This window comes from Mustela nivalis (assembly GCF_964662115.1).
Source record: "Mustela nivalis genome assembly, chromosome: 6".
In the NCBI taxonomy this organism is placed as follows: domain Eukaryota; kingdom Metazoa; phylum Chordata; class Mammalia; order Carnivora; family Mustelidae; genus Mustela; species Mustela nivalis.
Genome location: NC_139025.1, coordinates 82360018 through 82376711, shown reverse-complemented (window position 1 = coordinate 82376711; position 16694 = coordinate 82360018). Strand labels below are relative to the sequence as shown.

Genomic DNA, 16694 nt, shown 5'->3' with positions numbered 1-16694 from the left:
TCTCCCTATTCCACTGTGTGCTCACTCAGTGTCTCTCTCTCTCTCTCTCTCTCAAATAAATAAATCTTTAAAACAAATAAAGGTGATTTTAATGCTTTAATTTCCTCATCCACTGATGGGTTGTATCCCTTGGTTTGAAAAATGTGGTTAGATGAAAACTTTGTTGTAACTCTAACCTTTGTACTACTACCAAGCTTCATGGTTTTATTGGGAATTTTCTTCCTTCCTCCCAAAGTTAATATAAGTCAATCTCTCTAGATGTGCTCTTCAACAGCTAGATTAATAAGTACTTTACCATTTATTATGGCATGAAAAAATTAGAAGTTCAGATTGGATGCGTATACATACATAATCATAAAATAGACCAGATAACTACAGTTTTACTTATTTTACCTAATCTCTAGGTCTTTTATTTCTTTTTCTGTCTTTATTGCATTAGTTAGGGCCTCTAGTACGATGTTCCATGGAAGTGGTGAGAAGTAACACCTTCTCTTGTTGCTGATCTTAGAAGAAAAGAGTTTATTTACAGTTAGGTATATTGTTAACTAAATGTTTTTCATAGTTATCTTTTATTCATTTGAAGAAGTTCCCTTTTAGTCCTAGTTTGCTAAAAATTCTTAACATGTTGAATTTTCTCTAAGACTTTTCTGCATTTTTTGAGTTGTTCTTCAGATTTTCTTTTCTTTTCATGTGGAGTAGAGCAGAAATATTTTTTAATGGAAAACCAAACTTGTATTGCTGGATTTGCTTTACTGTGTTTTTTTCGAAGGGATTTTTATATCTGTGTTCATGAGGGTTTTGGTCCGTAGTTGCCTTTATTTGTCATATTTTCAGATTTTGGAACTAAGATTATTATGCTTGGATCATAAGGCAAGTGAAGAATTGTTCCCTCTGCTTATTTCTGAAAGAACTTATATTGTCTTAGTATTATTTTATCCTTAAATAAGTTTTTTTATCCTTATTTTTTATCCTTTTTTATCCTTAAATGAAGTTTTTGTGAGAGAGCTTTTATTGTAAATTGGATTTCTGTAAAATATACAAGGCTATTTATTTAGCTTTTCTGTTTCTTGTTTCAGTCTTGGTCATTCAAGGAATTGGCTCACTCATTCAAGTTGTTGAATTACTTGGTGTAAAGTTTCGTGATACTTACATAAATATCAGTGTCTAATGGATCTGTAATGATGTATATCTTTTCATTCCTGATATGGATAACTTATAATTTATCTTTGTTTTGATCTGTCTTGCTAGAGCTTTGTCAGTTTCATTACTCTTTCAAAGAATCAACATCTTTGTTAATTTTCATTTTTTCTTTTTTCTATTTAATTGATTTCTACTTGTTATTTTTAATATTTTCTTATACCTTCTTTTTGATTTACTTTTACTTTTTTAGTTTCTGGAAGTGGGAGCTTAGATCAGGAATCGGTAAACTTTTTCTGTAACTGTTTCTGATATATATTTTAGGCTTTGTGGACTATATTGTGTTACAGCTACTACTCTACTCTTCAGGTAATATATAAATGAATGAGCATAACTTTGGACACAGATTTGAATTTCATATAATTTTCATATGTCATCAAATAAGGTTGTTCTTTTGATCCTCCTCCATCCCCATTTATAAATATAAAAAACCATTTTTGGAGCTCCTGCCTGGCTCATTCAATAGAGCATGTGACACCACTTGATCCTGGGCTCATGAGTTTGAGCACTGTGTTAGGTGTAGAGCTTACTTAGAAAAAGTAAAATCTTTGAAAACAAACAAACAAAAAAACCGTTCTTAGTCTCCTGGGCATACAAAAACAGCTTGCTGGAGTTGGCTTCTGGATTGTATAGTTTGCCAGCCCCTTGCTTAGATCACTGATTTTATACCACCCATCCCCCAATAAAAGTTTTAAAGCACTAATTTCCCACATGTTCTCATTATATATTCTTTTAAGTTTTTATTTTAATTACAGTTAATGTACACTCTTAGATTAGTTTCATGTGTACAATACAGTGATTTAACAATTCCATACATGTATTACCTGGTGCTCCTCTGATTATATTTTTATTAACTTTTTTGTGGGTGTGTGTGATTTATTCTCGATGCATGGATTATTTGGAAATTTGTTATTTAATTTCCAGATATTTGGGCATTTTAAAGATATCTTTTAATTGTTGATTTATAATTTATTATCAGTGTTATCTAGGAGTATACTCTGTATGATTTCATTTCTTTGGTCTTTTTTGGTATTTTCTAGCATATAGTCTGTCTTGGTGAGTGTCACATGTGTATTTGAAGAAATGTGCATATTCTAGAATTTTTCAGTGCAGTATTCTGTAACTACTAATTAGATTAAGTTGGTTGATAATATTTCAGTCTTCTATATCTTAAACTTGTTTTATCAGTTACTAAGCGAGGGATGTTAAAATCTGCAACTATTACTATGTCTTTGCCTTTCAGTTCTGCCAGTTTTTTTCTTTATGTATTTTGAAGTTCTCTTGTTAGGTGTATACACATTTGTGATGAGTATAAATTGTTCTTGTTACCACTGTGAAATCTCTCATTTCTAGTAATACTTGCTTTGAGGTTTACTTTGCTTAATATAGCTATATAACTTTCCTAGCATTTTCATGATTATAATTTTTTCCCTCCCATGTATAAATATACCCTGTGTATTTATATTTAAATTGACATGTTTAGTTTAGTTAGGTTTTTCTTATCCTGCCTTCTTTTTGTTAAACCAGTTATCTTTTAGAATTTCATTATATCTTTTGTATTGACTTTAAAAATTAACTTTTTGAGTTATAATTACACACAACAAAACACACCTATTTAAGGTATATATTGTCATGAATTTTAACATATTTATGCACTCATGCCCAAAAAAGTATCCTTATAGTCTTTGCAGACAGTTTCAAGCATCACCCTAGACAACCATCAACATACTGTTATTATAGATCACATAAATCTTTTCTAGAGTTTCACAATTGTAGTCCTACAGCATTTCTTGCATTTTTCACTCAGCATAAAGCTTTTGAACTCACTTGTGTTATTGTGTGTATTCAATACTTTATTCACCCCTCTGCCCAGAATTCTATTGTATGAGTATACTAGATAACATATTTTGTTTATCCATTTGGATTGCATATGTTTTATGGCTATCATGAATAACGGTGCTATGAATATCTGTCTTGAGTCCATGCGTGGACATATATTTAAGTTGGATAAATAAGTAAGATTGGTATTGGTGGATCATACAATAAATGCATGTTTATTTTTTTGTGGTAGCTTTATTGAGACATATAATTAGCATATAATAAAACTCACCCATTTAAGGTATAAATTTAGTCTTTTAGTATATGCACAGAGTTCTGCAGTTGTTACCACAATCAATTTTAGACCCCTTAAATCATCTTCAGTGGCTGTCACCCATCAACTCTCCCTTCCTCCCTTGCCCTGAGCAACCAATAGTTGATTTTCTGCATATAGATTTGCCTATTCTGGACATGTCATATAAATGGAATTCTACAACATATAGTCTTTTATGTCTCGCTTCTTTCACTTAGCATGTTTTCAGGGTGCATTTGTGTTGTAGCATATATCATTTCGTCATTCCTTCTTTTTTTTTTTTTTTTTTTTTTTTTAAGATTTTATTTATTTATTTGAGAGAGAGACAGTGAGAGAGAGCATGAGAGGCGAGAAGGTCAGAGGGAGAAGCAGACTCCCCATGGAGCTGGGAGCCTGATGCGGGATTCGATCCGGGGACTCCAGGATCGTGACCTGAGCCGAAGGCAGTTGCTTAACCAACTGAGCCACCCAGGCGCCCTCGTCATTCCTTCTTATTGTGAAATAATATTCTATTGGGTGGATATTTTCCATGTTATCAGTTGATAGACATTTGGGTTGTTTCCACTTTTTGACTGTCATTAAATGAGTACTGTGAGGGGCGCCTGGGTGGCTCAGTGGGTTAAAGCCTCTGCCTTCGGCTCAGGTCATGATCCCAGGGTCCTGGGATCGAGCCCCGCATCGGGCTGTCCGCTCCACGGAGAGCCTGCTTCCTCCTCTCTCTCTCTCTGCCTACTTGTGATCTCTGTCTGTCAAATAAATAAATAAAATCTTTAAAAAAAAAAAATGAGTACTGTGAACATTGACATACGAGTTTCTTTTGTGGAAATCTATTAACATTTCTCTTGAGCATATACTCAAGAGAAATACAGGATGATATGATAATTCTGTGATTAGCTTTTCAAAGAGCTGTAGCTTGTTTTCCAAAATGGCTGCACCATATTATAGTCCCACCAACAAAGTTGAGGGTTCCAGTTTCTCCATGTCCTCAACAGTAACTTATTTATGTATTTTTAGTTTGCCCATTTTAAATTGGGTTTTGGCATTTTATTTATTTAAAAGAATTTATATATTTATTTGACAGAGAGAGATCACAAGTAGGCAGAGAGGCAGGCAGAGAGAGAGAGGAGGAAGCAGGCTGCCTGCTGAGCAGAGAGCCCGATACGGGACTCGATCCCAGGACCCTGGGATCATGACCTGAGCCGAAGGCAGTGGCTTAACCCACTGAGCCACCCAGGCGCCCCGGGTTTTGGCTTTTTATAATTGCATTCTAAGAGTTCTTCTTTAGATACAAATCCTTTTTTGACATATGACTTGTAGATAGTCTCTCCCATTCTTTCAGACCCCTTTGAAGCACAAAAGTTTTCAGTTTGACCAAGTTCAGTTTATTTTTGGTTATTATTGCTTATATTTTTGGTGTCATTTCCAAAAGCTATTGCCAAAATCAAGATTTGGTAAAGTTTTAGCCCTGTGTTTTCTCTAGAATTTTTTCTTATAAGCTCTAAGTTTTTTTTCTTACATGTTTTAGAGTTTTAGTTCTTATTTTCAGCTCTTTCATCCATTTTGGATTAATTTCTGTAGGTAGTATATGGTCCAACTATTTTTTTTACATATTAATGATATCCTTTGGTCCTAGCACCATTTGTTGAAAGACTGTTTAACTTTTAAGAAACTGCCCAGTTGTTTTCCAGACTATTTGTACCATTTTATATTCTATCCAGCAATGTCTGGCAATTCCAGTTGCCCACATTCTTAGCAATATTTGGTATTGTCAGTCTTTTTAATTTTAGTCTTTCTATATGGGTGGGGTGGTTATCTCATTGTGTTTCTATTTTGCATTTCCCTGATGATTAATGAGGTTGAATATCCTTTCATGTGCTTATTGACTATATAGGGATTTTTGTGTTTGTGAACTGACAGTTCACATTTTTTCCCCCATTTGTGGAGGGTGACTTCTTTTTTCCTGTGATTTCATTAGTAATTCCTCTTGAGCAAGTGATTCTTAAACTTTTTGATCTCGGGCTCCTTTACTTTCTTACACATTATTGGAAACCCTAAAGAACATTTGTTTATGTGGGTTATATCAAAATCTATCTCATTAGATATGAAGCTGAGGAATTTTGAAAATGTTTATTCATAATTTGATTATAAACTCACTGATATTAATACAGACAACATTTTAACTATTTCCTAAAAACAAAAAGGAAATTAATGGGAGGCATGACATTATTTGTAATTTTCCAATGTCTTTAATGATGGCTTCATACATAATTTGTTTTAGTGAAGCTTTCTTTTTTAAAAGATTTTATTTATTTATTTGACAGAGATCACAAGTAGGCGAGAGGCAGGCAGAGAAAGGGGAGGAAGCAGGCTCCCTGCTGAGCAGAGAGCCAGATGCGGGGCTTGATCCCAGAACCCTGGGATCATGACCAGACCTGAAGGCAGAGGCTTTAACCCACTGAGCCACCCAGGTGCCCCAGGTGAAGCATTTATAGAAAACTGTACTCACATGTATTTGTTAAAGGAAGGATTATTTTAATATCCTTTTTAAATAATTGTGATATCCTTGATACTATACCAAAGCTTAACAAATGTAGTTTCTTAGGTTCTTGTTCCAAGATGGAATCTGAAAGAGCTGCAGTGATCTTTTTGTTAGTCTGTCTTGCACCTGGAATGAGTGATGCACCATGTATGATTTTCTAACACTATGCACTGGTTATTTAGAAGATACTGGTTTACTGAATTATGTAGCTATTCTACATATTAATATATTTCATTATTCAGTATTTAAAAATCACATTTATGAACATCCCCATTGATCTCAGTAGGATAGTTTGTTTTTATTTATTTATTTATCCATTTATTTATTTGAGAGCATTATTTGAGCAAGCCGAGCAGGGGAAGGTAGAGGGAGGGGAAGGAATCTCATCGCTGAGTGCAGAGCCCAATGCTAAGTTCAATCTCAGGACTCTGAGATCATGACCTGAGCTGAAATCCAAGAGTCTGGTGTTCAGTCAACTGAACCACTCACATTCCCTGCAACAGGATAGTTTTGGGAAGCTGTCAAGCTCATGGTGCTGGGTCCAACTTTTCTTTTCTTTTTTTGAAGATTTTATTTGTTTATTTATTAGAGAGAGAAAGAGTGCACAAGTGCGGGCTCGCATACCTAAGCAGGGGGAGTGGCAGTGGGAGAGGGAGCCTGATGTGGGCTAGATCCCAGAATCCAGAGATCATGACCTGAGCCCAAGGCCAGCCACCCAACCAACTGAGCGAGTCAGGTGCTCCTGGGTCCAGCTTTTCTAAAATTATGACTTTTGCTTGAAAGCTCTCACATTTTATTGTTGGCAACAAAAAGTATTTCTTGAAGTGATAAATTTGCTTTGTTCACTTTTCAGAAAATACCTACTTAAAAATAGTTTTCCATTGGAAAAGTGGTCTAACTCTGCTTATAATAACTTAAACACTCAGTTGCTTTTTCTTTTTTTCTTTTTCCTTTCTTCTCCCTCTCCCTCTGCCCCTCACTCCCTAAGGGGTGGGGGGAGGGAGAGAGAGAGAGAGAGAGACTTGTAAGCAGGTTCTGTGCCCCGCATAAGCCTGAGGTAGGGCTCAAACACACAACCCTGAGATCATGACCCGAGCCAAAATCACAAGTTGAATGCTTAATGGAATGAGCCACACAGGTGCTCCAACTCAGGTGCTTTTTCTCAAGACAACTGTGGAAGCACAGGTTTGCAGCCCATCATACAGTGTTAAGACGTATTTAAGAGTTGAGATTTAATTAATTTCACAGCTTTATCAGAAACATTCTTAAGTCAAACTGGCCTTTTCCCCCCTCTAGTGCATGGCAATAAATAATACAGTGATTATTGGGTATCATTGCCTTAATTTGTGCCAAGTGATAGTAGTTGTATCTATCATTGCTTTTGTATAGTCAGCACAAATATTCAACAGAAGTTATTTCAGGGTAAACTGAGATGCAAAAGAATTATTTACCACTTGTGTTTGTTACCATTACAGTAAAAATCTTTGATGATTAGTTGATGCTAGTATCAGATATAGTCAAAACAGAAAGTCGGCCATATCCATAAGGCAGAAATATAACACTGTAGACCAGATATTAACTCATTTCCTGTATTTGCAGATAAGTTATCATTTCAGTTCCACTTTATCTTTGGGAAGTGGAAGAGCCTGTTTCTTTCACTGACTTTATCCAGCAGGGTTCCAGCAATGTCTGCTGTGCGGGAGTTTATAAGTCTTTCAGATATTATGTATACTTTTTCAGCCAATGTGATAAGATAAATTACTCTTTAAGATATTTCATTGACTTTTTAATTTTTAGTTTGAAAAACTGTAATGATTATTGGCTTTTAAAGAATTCATCATGTGTACATTTAAAGTACATTTAAATTCCTTTTTTTAAATGCTGAGTGTTCTCAAATGATAGTAAACTGAATCGGCAGCATAACTTTATTTGGATATGTTTTATTACATAAGGCATGAGAGGACAACGTAATAGTATTTTTGCAGCCAAAGGGAAAATAGCTTATCATATTCTCATTTGTAATTTATAGTTTGATTCAGATTCTTTGGAGTAGTTTTCCCCCTTTTTTGAGTCAGAATTTGGATATGTCAGTTTCTTTTTCAATGTGATAATGGATTGAAACACAAATAGTCTGATCTCCCTTTTATATTTTTATTTTTTAAAAGATTTTATTTATTTGTCAGAGAGAGAGAGTGAGAGAGCGCACAAGCAGGGGGAGTGGCAGGCAGAGGGAAAAGCAGGCTCCCCACTGAACAAGGAGCCTGATGTGGAATTCGATCCCAGGATCCTGGAATCATGATCTGAGCAAAAGGCAGACACTTAACTGACTGAGCCACCCATGCATCCCTAATCTCCCTTTTTTATTCCAATGATCCATTCTTAATTATAAAGTTCTAAATACTCTTAAAATATTCAATTTCAAAATAGCTGTTTAAATATAATTATAAAAACCAAATTTGATATTATTGCAAAGCAGAATACTAAGAGTACTCTTATTGTATTTCCACAAATATACATATTAAAAACTTTTAAGACTTCAAAATAATAACTTACTGGATCATAATGAGGCTACAGAGATTATAGCATGTATGACTATTAAAGAGAGCTGGTAAGATCACAGTAGTACTGGACACCAAGATCTTTCATATTTCCTCATAATTGCCTTAGTGGTATTCATTCCTTACTGCAGGTTTAGGATCCCATTTGGTATTATTTATTCTATGCCTGAAGAACTTCATTTAGTATTTCTTGTATAGATCAGCTGGGAATGAATTCTGTTAAGTTTTCTGTCTCAGAATTACTTTAAAGTGAACAGTTTTAAAAAACTTAATATATCGGTTACCAATTTTCTTAGTTTTATATCTGTGGATACTGAGCCTATTGTCATTACATACCATCTTTTAATCCTCATGTATCTTAGTTTTACAGGGTTTGCATATGTTCAGTATATTTAATGCTTATCCTCAGTCTTTATGTCATCATCTGCAGTTATTTTTGTTGTCTGAAGCTCATTTTCTAATAGGTGCCACAGAAAGCACTCATGGGAACAATATTCTTGCATGTTGGTAACAGTGCTCTTTGGACATCTGGGTGGCTCAGTCGTTAAGCTTCTGCGTTCGGCTCAGGTCATGATTCTAGTGTCGTGGGATCAAGTCCTGCTTCAGGCTCCCTGCTCAGTGGGGAGACTGCTTCTCCCTCTCCTACTCCCCCTGCTTGTATTCCCTCTTTCACTGTCTCTCTCTCTGTCAAATAAATAAAATCTTTTTAAAAAACAAAACAAAGCAATGCTCTTTAAGGTTGAAAATTCAGTTTTGCTGCATATAAAATAACTTAGCTAGGCTTTTCTTGATTATTTTAACTGTTACTTCATTTTCTTCTGGCATGAAAAGCATTGCTGTTGAAGTTTGATGATAATGTAATTTTTTTTTGTTTTGTTTTTTAAATAATTTTTGTCTTGATCTCCATAAGATTCTTTTTTTCTTTAAATTCTATGAAGTTTAGGATGTATCTTGTTTTCTGAGTTGATAGTTTTAGTTAGACATATCTTTGAATATGTAATTTAAAATCCTTTAAAGATTTATTTGAGAGAGAGAGACACACACACAAAACAGAGACAGTGGCAGTGTGAGCAGGAGCAAGAGGGAGAGAGAATCTGAAGCACACTCTGTGCTGAGCACAGAGCCTGATGCAGGGCTCAGTCTCACAACTGTGAGATCCTTACCTGAGCCAAAACCAAGAGGCAGACACTGAACTGATTGAGCCACCCAGATGCCCCTAAAATCTTTCCTTTGAGGAAAATCTTCTAATATTCGTTCTTTTGCCATGCTTCTTCAGGGACTACCTATTTTTTGTTAGATCTTTGTGTGTCTTCAGTATTTGTAATATTTTGATGTCTTTTAAAAATTTCCCTATTTTATCTTCTATTTCTTTTAAGGCATAATCAATTGTTTACTCAATTTTCTGTACATTCTAATTCAGTCTTTATTTCTGATACGATTTTTTTGTTATTTTTAATTATTTTGTTTTGTCTTTATGATTTGAATTTTTCTAATCCATATGTCTCATATTATTTTCTCACTGAATTTGGTGTTCTGAAATAGAAGGTTATAATTTTGATCTATATGCATATTTTTCTAACAGGTATTCTTTATCTGTAGAGATGTTATTTTACTCCCTGTATTTTTTTTTTTTTTTTAAGATTTCATTTATTTATTTGACAGACAGAGATCACAAGTAGGCAGAGAGGCAGGCAGAGAGGAGGAAGCAGGCTCCCCACCGAGCAAAGAGCCAGATGTGTAGCTCCATCCCAGGACCCCGGGATCATGACCTGAGCCGAGCCGAAGTCAGAGGCTTTAACCCACTGAGCCACACAGGCACCCCCCCCCCCCGTATATTTTATTACAATAATTTTTGTGTGGATTTAACATCTGTACTATCTTGTTGCTCATTTTTGTATGAGATTAGTTTTTTTAGAAGGTTTTGTGGCTTAGGGTATCTTTTCCAACTGTTTTGGTTTTTGTGTAATGTTAAAAAATACAGTGATCGCTTTTTGAGTTTTTCTATCTCTTTAATTACTACCCAATATTTATCTGAAACTTCACTTTCCTTTTTCCCCCCTTTTGTATTTTATTTTATTTTTTAGGATTTTATTTATTTATTTGATAAAGAGATACCACAAGTAGGCAGAGGCAGGCGGGGGCAGGGGCGGGAAGCAGGCTTCCTAATGAGCAGAGAGCCCACTGCGGAGCTCGATCCCAAGACCCTGAGATCATGACTGGAGCCAAAGGCAGTGGCTTAACCCACTGAGCCACCCAGGCACCCCCTCCCCTTTTGTATTTTAAAGTAGACTCCATATCTAGAATGGAGTCCAGTGCAAGGCTTGAATTCACCACCTTGAGATCAAGACTGAGCCAGGATTGGGAGTCAAACACTTAACCAACTAGCTAACCAGGTACCCTCTTTCCTTCTTTTCTGTTGTGACTTTGCTACTCAGTAGCAGTTTCTCCTTAGTATATGGCTTATTCTTTTTTTTTTTTTTTTTGTAGATTTTATTTATTTATTTGACAGACAGAGATCACAAGTAGTCAGAGAGAGAGGAAGGGAAGCAGGCTCTGCGCTGAGCAGAGAGAGCCTGATGTGGGGCTCCATCCCAGGACCCTGGGATCATGACCTGAGCCGAAGGCAGAGGCTTTAACCTACTGAGCCACTCAGGTGCCCCTGTATGGCTTATTCTAGAAGAGAATCATAGTTGGTAATTTTCAAGAGTTCATAGGAACTGTTGTTCCATTCTCACCATGGACCCCTTTGCTGTTAGATTGTCAAGATAGCAGCTTTCTCTCCTCATGAAATTGATCTGCCATGATTTCTTTTGAATACCTACATTTTAGCTATTTGGGGCTCTCTTGTTCTCAGGTTTATCATATACCTTGTTGATCCCTTTGCTTTCTTTTGCACTACTCTATGTGGGTGCTCAGGTGCGGTGGCTGTTGGTTTGTCCTCAGCTGCTTGGAATTTAGGGGAGACAAAACCTTGTCTCCTGGTTTTCTTGTGAATTCGCTGTTGGTTTCTTTTTTTTTTTTTTTTTTTTTTAAAGATTTTATTTATTTATTTGACAGAGAGAAATCACAAGTAGATGGAGAGGCAGGCAAAGAGAGAGAGAGAGAGAGGGAAGCAGGCTCCCTGCGGAGCAGAGAGCCCGATGCGGGACTCGATCCCAGGACCCTGAGATCATGACCTGAGCCGAAGGCAGCGGCTTAACCCACTGAGCCACTCAGGCGCCCCTGGTTTCTTTTTCTTTTTTTTTTTCTTTAGGTCTCTGTGTTTCCCTTGGGGTTCGGAGACATAAGAACACTCTTTTCCCAAGATTTTCCCCTAAATGCCTATTTTAGGGACAACTTCAAAAAATATGAATTCCAGAGAAGACATTGCAGGGTTAATAAATTTATTAAAGCATCCTGTACAGTAATGTGGGAATCTTATTTTCCCTAGTTCTTTAAAAAATTATGCCACATTCATAGTCTCCAAATTATATAGTTGAATGTTCAAGAAAGACCGGGATTGGAAGATGAATTGTCTTTCAGAATTGGAGCATCATTAGACATTTCATTGCATTATTCTGAAGACTAGGATTTTATTGTCAATGACTACAGAGCTTTTAACCTTGATATTAATAGGTTCCTCTTCCTACTTAGAGATGTAAGCTAAAATATTTTTACCTTACGTATGTATTTACATGCTTTATTTTTTTAAAGATTTTATTTATTTATTTGACAGACAGAAATCACAAGTAGGCAGAGAGGCAGGCTCCCTGCCGAGCAGAGAGCCCGACACAGGGCTTGATCCCAGGACCCTGAGATCATGACCCAAGTTGAAGCAGAGGCTTTAACCCACTGAGCCAGCCAGGCACCTCGTACATACTTTATTTTTTTAAAACATTTACTTAGAGAGTGTAAGCAAGGGTAGCAGTAGAGGAAAAGAGAGTGATCCCTTTGAACGCAGAGCCTATGGGGCTCGATCCTAGGACTTTGAGATCATGACCTGAGCTGAAATGAAGAATTGGAGGCTTAAGTCACTGAGCCACTCATGTGCCTCAGATATTATATGTATCTGTTCTGTTCTACAAGAAATGTGTCTAGTTCTACAACATTAGTTAGCTTATAGATTCTTGATAAATAGGGGAACAGTGTCAGTATAACATGGGTAGTGTATTGCTTTCTACATGACTTTTTCTTAAACTAGACAAAGGGATCCTGAATAGAGGGAGTTGAATTTTTTTAGATTTATTTATTTATTTGAGAGAGAGAGAGCAGAGATAGCACAAGTGTAGATGGATACGGAGGAGCAGAGGGAGAAGGAGTCTTTTAAGCAGACTCCATGCTGAATGGGTTCAGCTCAGTCTCAACAACCCTGACAAGAGTCAGACATTTAACTCACTGTGCCATCCAGGTGCCCCAGAAAATTGAGTTTTATATTTCATCAAGAAAGTAAAAAACTTTAAATTCAGCAGTACAGAAACAAAAGCCCCCCACCCCAAAATACACACACACACACAACACACACACACACACACACACACAGGTTTTTAATTAGAAGTGATACTTAGCAGTGGCAGGGAAGGGGGTTCCCTCCTAGAGAAGTATACTCTGGTCTAGCAGGGACTTTTCTCATGTGGCAGTCTGCATTTCCTTTTGTGTCCATGTTAGCTCTACTGTCTTAAAGCTCCACTTCTCAGTTCCCATAAGCCCTTGTTTCTCTTTCTTTGTTTTTATTACCTTTTATTAAGCCCTGAGGTTGCATCTCGGCTGCTGTTAGCTGCCTCACTAGGGTGTCCAGGTTATCTCTGGAGGTGTCCCAATCATTGTTTTTGTTAGTGCTATGGTTACAGAGTTAACGGGGCATTGACTGATCAGCCTTGTATACCCCTCTCTGCCCTCCTGGACTAATTATTTTTTCCTTAAGCCTTGTTATTTTTAGCGTTGCAGAAAGCAGGATTTTCAGAAATGTAAGTATTTGTGTTATAGCAGATCTATTAAGAGGCTTCTTCAAGAAGATGCTGGAGCTTAGTGTGGTTGGCTTTGTAGCATTATTTCTGTTCTTGAAGGACTTCATAGAGTACTGTTTTCTGGCTATGGAGAGCCAGTGTTTGGGATATGAGAGTTACTATTGATTTTAAGATGCAGGGGAATGGGCCTCCTGGGTGACTCATTTGGTTTAAGCGTCTGCCTTCAGCTCAGGTCATGATCCTGGGGTCCTGGAATTGAGCCCCGTTTCGGGCTCTCTGCTCATCAGAGAGCCTGCTTCTCCCACTCCTGCCTGCTGCTCTGCCTACTTGTGCTCTCTTTACCTCTCTGTCAAATAAATAAGTAAAATCTTCAAAAAAAAAAAAAAAACAACAATTCAGGGGAATGACAAATAGCAACCATTTGAAGAATTTTGTTGTAGATCACTGAAGCATTATTTTGTGCTGTAAAGACACTGTTTTAACAGAGATATCAAGGGATACCTGGGTGGCTCAGTCGGTTAAGCATCTGCCTTCAGCTCAGGTCATGATCTGGAGCCCTGGGATTGAGGTTCTTTGCTCAGCAGGGAGCCTGCTTCTCCCTCTGTCTGCCCTGGGCGTGCTCATGCTCTCTCTCTCTCTCTCATACAAAAATAAACTTTAAAAAACAAAAACAGAGAAACAAAAACAAAAACATTAGAGAAACTGAGTAAAAGTAAAATTCTGTATGATATGATATGGAATGATGTATTTTGATATTATCTTTGTTTTGCTTTGTTTTGTTTTTTAAAGATTTTATTTATTTATTTATTTATTTGACAGAGAGATCACAAGTAGGCTGAGAGGCGGACAGAGAGAGGGGGGAAGCAGGCTCCCCACTGAGCAGAGAGCCCCATGCGGGCTTGATCCCACGACCCTGAGATTATGACCTGAGCTGAAGGCAGAGGCTTTAACCCACTGAGCCACCCAGGCACTCTGATATTATTATCTTTGTTCTGATCTAAGTAGGGAATTATTTTTTAGGGAAGTTTAGCTTTTTAATAATCTTTAATATCTTTTTTTCCTTCCAAGATTTTTTTTTTTTAAATATTTATTTGTCAGAGAGAGGGTGAGGGAAAGCAAGTAAGCACAGGCAGACAGAATGGCAGGCAGAGGCAGAGGGAGAAGCAGGCTCCCTGCCGAGCAAGGAGCCCGATGTGGGACTCGATCCCAGGACGCTGGGATCATGACCTGAGCAGAAGGCAGCTGCTTAACCAACTGAGCCACCCAGGCGTCCCAGCAATGATTTCTCCAATACCTTGATCCATTCTTTTTTTTTTTTTTTTTAAGATTACTTATTTATTTGACACAGAGAGAGAAGGATCATAAGTAGGCAGAAGCAGGCAGAGAGAGAGAGGAAGGGACGCAGGCTCCCCGCTGAGCAGAGAGCCCGATGCGGGGCTCGATCCTGGGACCCTGGGATCATGACCTGAGCCAAAGGCAGAGGCTTTAACCCACTGAGCCACCCAGGCACCCCTTCCTTCCAAGATTTTATTTAAATTCAAGTTAGTTAACATACAGTGTAGTACTGGTTTCAGGAGTAGTATTGATCCAAATAGGCAGTTGTAATTGTAGCCATTTACAATACCAAGGTTTGTTTTAAAAATAATAAAATAATATTCAACCTTTAGAAAATGTATAGCAGCATCTTATTTGCTCTGATACAAAAGCAGTGGATACAAATTCTCAATACAAATAAAGAAGTTATTCCTGTTGAATAAGAATAATGATTATATATATGGATTATATTTAATAATAGATTTAAAAATCTAATTCTTACCAAAAGATATCAGGTAGTCTCATTAAAACAGCTGGAATTGGGGCACCGGATTTCCTCAGTTGGTAGAGCATGGGATTGTTGATCTTGGGGTTTTAAGTTAGGGTCCCATGTTGGGTATAGAGATTACTAAAAAACAAACAAAAAACCAAGGAGTTATATGCCAGTATGACAGTAATGTCATTCATGTGGTAGATGATTCTAGAAAACTTTTATAAATGAGAAAAATAGATGTACAAATGAAGAAAAATCAATATACTTTGACAGTATACTTGGCGTATAGTCCTTTAGTCAGTACTGCAAAAAGAGTCTTAACTGGTGATGTCGATTTCTCCCATATAAAAGGAAATGAATAGGGAGCTTTATTAGGGAGTAGACTCTTTAGTATTAATTTGGGCAGTTAAAGAATGGTGTGGCATGTCAGGCCCTGTTATTTTTGGTAATATGTGATATGCCAGCAAATTCCAATGGGATTCTCTCTCTTATCCTGAGTGCTCAAGGAAACAACCACTGTTCTTTCGGACCAGTTTAAGAATAGGGGAAAATTGCTGAAAACTCAGAGGAGATTATACAATTGAGTATTTCATTAGCACAGTTTATTTTTTTTAATTTTTTAAAAAGATATTATTTATTAGAGAGAGAGAGAGCACAAGAGGAGGGAGGGTCAGAGGGAGAAGCAGACTTCCCACCAAGCAGGGAGCCCAATGCGGGACTTGATCCTGGAACTCCAGGATCATGACCTGAGCCAAAGGCAGATGCTTAACCAATTAAACCACACAGGCGCCCAGCATAGATAATTAAATGGACCCCAGGAGAAAGGATCTGAATTATAAGGATGCTCTAGTTATATTTGTGTATTATAAGTACATTAATAATTAACCTCTAACATTGTCAGATTTTTCCTTTGTTTTTTAGCACTGTTGGATATTATGTAGTTCTATTTTGTTTCTTCTGGATGTGGAAAACAGAAATATATTACACATATATCTATTTTTTTAAAAATTGAGGTATAATTGATATACAGCATTATATTAGATTTAATGTAAAATAGAATGATTTGATATTTATATATATGTGTTGTAAAATGATCATCACAGTAAGCCTAGCTAACATCTGTCACCATAGTTAGAACATTTTTTGGTGATGAGAACTTTTACAATTTATTCTCTTAGCAACTTTCAAACATGCAGTACTGTATTAACTATAGTTTCTATGCTGTGCATTACATTTCTATGATTTATTTATTTTAGACTTAGAATTTGTACCTTTTGAGTCTGTTCACCCATTTTGCCACCCCTCATCACCCACCTCTGGCAACCACCCGTCTGTTCTCTGTATCTATGAGTAGAGTCTTTTTTCATTTGTTACTTAGATTCCACATAAAAGTGAGGTCATGCGGTATTTTAACTATCTTCCCATAGCACATCCATGTTGTCCATCCATGTTGTCACAAGTGACAAGATTTCATTCTTTTTAATGGCTGCATAATACTCCTGTGTGTGTGTGTGTGTGT

At 36.7% G+C, this 16694-nt stretch overlaps 1 protein-coding gene across 19 annotated transcripts in view; it reads left to right on the top strand.

Annotated features, from left to right (window-relative positions):
- CTDSPL2 (CTD small phosphatase like 2) overlaps positions 1–16694 on the top strand; it is an 83006-nt gene that overhangs the window by 31032 nt on the left and 35280 nt on the right. The gene's annotated exons all lie outside the window — the stretch shown is intronic.